The sequence below is a fragment of the Contarinia nasturtii genome, unplaced genomic scaffold, assembly GCF_009176525.2.
Source record: "Contarinia nasturtii isolate CC-2019 unplaced genomic scaffold, AAFC_CNas_1.1 Cnas_scaffold_4192, whole genome shotgun sequence".
Taxonomy (NCBI): domain Eukaryota; kingdom Metazoa; phylum Arthropoda; class Insecta; order Diptera; family Cecidomyiidae; genus Contarinia; species Contarinia nasturtii.
In genome coordinates this window covers 574-4,392 of record NW_022201487.1, presented here as the reverse complement: position 1 = coordinate 4,392, position 3,819 = coordinate 574, and the positions used below count along the sequence as shown (strand labels likewise).

General features: G+C 31.5%; 1 long non-coding RNA gene across 1 annotated transcript; it reads left to right on the top strand.

The window, feature by feature from the left end:
* Positions 1 to 4: 4 nt before the first annotated feature.
* Positions 5 to 546, top strand: LOC116350497. Its single transcript, XR_004202035.1, has 4 exons — positions 5 to 41; positions 111 to 134; positions 207 to 260; positions 318 to 546. It is a non-coding gene; the product is annotated as an uncharacterized LOC116350497 (long non-coding RNA).
* Positions 547 to 3,819: the final 3,273 nt, after the last annotated feature.

Genomic DNA, 3,819 nt, shown 5'->3' with positions numbered 1-3,819 from the left:
TCGCATGTGATTAACAGTGATCCAAATCATGAAAGACAATGGTAAGACCCTTTATATAAGAAAAACGAAAATTAAATGTACTAACCTTAAAGTTTTCAAACGATTTATAGTACTTTGGTGGGAAGGAAAGTGGCGTAAGTCTTTTGTTTAAAAATAAAAAAATATATCGCCAGACTGAGAGTAAATGACTATTTTTTTTAATACAGACAAGCACCCGAACACATAAAAGAGAAGTTCAGAGCTAATTTTGCAACATGGAAGTAAGTTTCTTTTTTATTTGAATATCTGAATCATTAATGAAATTGTTCTATATACAGTAACATGCCCCTAGCACTTAAAAAAAGCCTCCGGGAAGCACTGAACATGGATGGAAGCAGTAGCAGTAAGGCCAAAAATAAAAAAAAGAAGTAAACATCTAAATTGACAATTATGTTAAATGCTGATTTGAAATGTTGTTCATTCAAAATTGGAAAATTTCACAATTCTGTAAAATGAAAAGAATAAAGGTTCATACAAATATAGGATGATTCATTTCTGAAAATACAAGTGTAGTTCTTTTTATATTGAGATGGATAGTAATGAAAATGAAGGAAACTAAAATATTCAAATAGTTTTACTTCAAAGTTCAGTCATTTTTCCACGTGGGAGAAAATAAATAAGAATGCGATACATGTGTCCCAAAACGTATTATCACCAAGTCTAACACTATTATGTACCTAGTTGAACATTCCATATTCTGCTTAACACTTGCTGAAAATTTACAAGTGTCGACAGTATATTATATTATATTTTTTTCAAACAGCTCACATATAAAAGCAAAATTGTCTTTGTTTGTATTTTCATTCAAATTTATTAATCGCACTTTTAAAGGATAATAATTATAACTAAGATTAATTAAAATTATAATAGAAATAAATGTCGAACAATTCATTTTTTTAATTTCTGATATTAATTTTGTGTCGAAATTAAATGATAGATAATTTTTCTGTGTACTTTGTGATTAAAAACTTAATATTGATATCAGAAATTTTGTGTTTCACATTTTGGTTTCGTCCCTCCCTCTTCCCCTCGTGAGGTTTTGTATTTGATTTGAGTTTTGAAAAATTTACAGTAGATACCGAAAAATTCAGTATAATAAACAGCAGTGTTGTTTGGTTAAGATATCTGAAATGTATCTAGATACTTTTGAGATAGTATCTCAATTTTCCGAAATTCATCTAGATATTTTCAAGATTTTCAAGATATCTTTCGAGAAGATAAGATAACGAAAATTATTTGAATGAAATTTTGAAAAAATGTCAAGGTGAAAAAAAAGAATGTTAATTAATATCTGCTATAAACAAACTTCACGCACTGTGGATATTAATCGGTCAGAGTAATCGGGCTCATGAATCGTGCGTTGAAGTTTTCGGATGTGTTGTGCGAACACTGTGCGTAACGCGATGGAATTCCAAATTCGATGTTATCGAAAAATCGAAGTTTTATAGGCATTACTGTGCACTATTTATCGTCCTATCAGAGGGAATCGTTCGTTTTAGCTTTTCGACAGATATCACGGGGGACGGCAGTCCCCCAAGTGACGCAATACCAACATACATATGAAATATGTATATTTTGCGTCACTCTATATATACGTTAAAGAAATGAAAATCGATACCGCTGACTTTTGGAGAGGGGTTTTTGCATATTTTAGTAGTGCTTCGGCACCAAATTATTTGGCCGCCAGGTGGCATTTTGAAAAAATCGCTGAAAATTCATTTTTCTCGATTTTTGACCACCGAAATGATTTTTTCGATTTTTTTTGGTCATATTCGGAATCTAGGGACTGCGTAGATAATGTTAAAAAAATATCATCACGATCGGTTGAAAATTGGCCGAGATATGGCCAGTTGGCCAAAAATGGCCATAAACCTCAAATTGGCCGGTTGAAGTGTTTGTGTGTCTGTCCATACCTTCTTTTAAATTGTGTGAAATTATTTTTTTTCGAAAGTAACAGAGTAATGCGCTTTATGTCTTATATGAAAACGTCACACGAATCTCCCCTGAAAACGACATCTTTGGTCTTGCAGCAGAAGCTGTTTCTATGCTGAAAATTTCATTTCAGTTTAAAAAATTTAAAATATTTTTCATGTAGAATTGTACAAATATTTCAAAACGTTGAAATGAGATTTACAGAAATATGCATTTGAAAATTGTTTTAAAAAATAAACACGGCACAGTCAATTTCAAAAATTTCAATGAATAATATTGTTGACATATTTTCACGATGACAGCTATTTTTGCGGTACAAAATTGACCCGTTTGAATGATTTGTCAATATTGAACATACTCTACACACACGGGGAAACAGAGATGGCGTTGTCGTAGCATGTAGAAAAATATATGCTTAACACAATATTCGGCTTTTCGAAATTACACTGAAAACTGAGCAAACTAATTTCTCAGTTTCAAAAAGTTTGTTGCGTAAGTGGTTTTGGTCTGGGGTCGAATATTTTTGGGAGGACGTTTTTGAGTTTTTCATCGATCGGACATTTTTCTGGCCATCTGTAAGGTACCACAATGATTTATACGTCGTTGGAAAGGTAAAAGACTCACCTTTCCGGATCCGAAGTCAGAATGGAAAAATTTCAAAAATGTCCGCCAGGTGGCGTGTTATGTGACATTTTCGGCGAAAAATTACCATGACTTTTTTCACGTGATCCAAATTTAAAAAAAAATGTGTCTATGAAAAAAATCAAAAAGCTAGGCGTTTGTTAGGGACCAAATATGTGATGATTTGGCGTATGTGTCATATCTGGGAAAATTCGAATTTTTAAAAAAATTCATTCCGAATTATAAAAAAAATTTCAGCTATTTTTCAATTTTTTGGCCATTTTTGACAAAAGGTATACGGGGTGTTTTTCAACAGAATCACGTCATTCTTGGCTTATTGGAAAGACATTAAGGTCATCCTAATGAAGCAATAAAGAAATTTTGAAAAAAAAAAAAAAAAAATCAGCGGAAAAGGTTAGATCAAAATTTTTGAGGCGACGCAATATTAACATTTTGTATGTATATGAACTAACGCGTCACTGAAAATTTATATCAGAACATTTTCAGATTCACAGTATTGCGTCACAGTGGGAACTTCGAACGAAGTGTTTTGTACTTATATGGCAAACAATCATTCAATGCTTCGACCAAAATACTTATAAACGTGTGGTGGAAGCACATTTTGCAAAGCGTTTCGAGTATGCAATCAACTTGATTTCAATGGGCGTGCAATGGAATTTGATAACGAAGAATTCGAATATAATTTTGACGAATCGGGTCATGAAATTGATCGTTTTCGCTTCGATGAACAAATTAATCATACCGAAAATTGATGATTTTTTTTTAAATAAATGACCAAAATATCTTATTATTTATCTTAAAAAATAAAGATAAAATACCAAAAAAAGCCAAAAGATAAGATAAAAATAAGACGATTTTTTAAGTTTCTAAAATCATCTAGATAAGATAAAAGATAGTATCTATCTTATCTTATCTTACTATCTCAAACGAGATAAGATATCTTAACCAAACACTGGTTTTTTTGTAATTTTTATTAAAAATTTTCAGAGTTAAAATGTATTTGTGAACATAAATAAGTTTCAGTTCAGTATGCGCTCACCTGAGCGATCAGGAAAAGAGACAAGATTGCCTTAATCGACCTCATTTTTTCGAATCACTTTGTACAAAACTTGGCGAAAAATTGTTTGAAAGCTGGCCTGGTTTTTATATGAAATTTTGTTTCACGTAAATAGATCGAAAAATAGGACGACGCAATTTTTCTTCAAT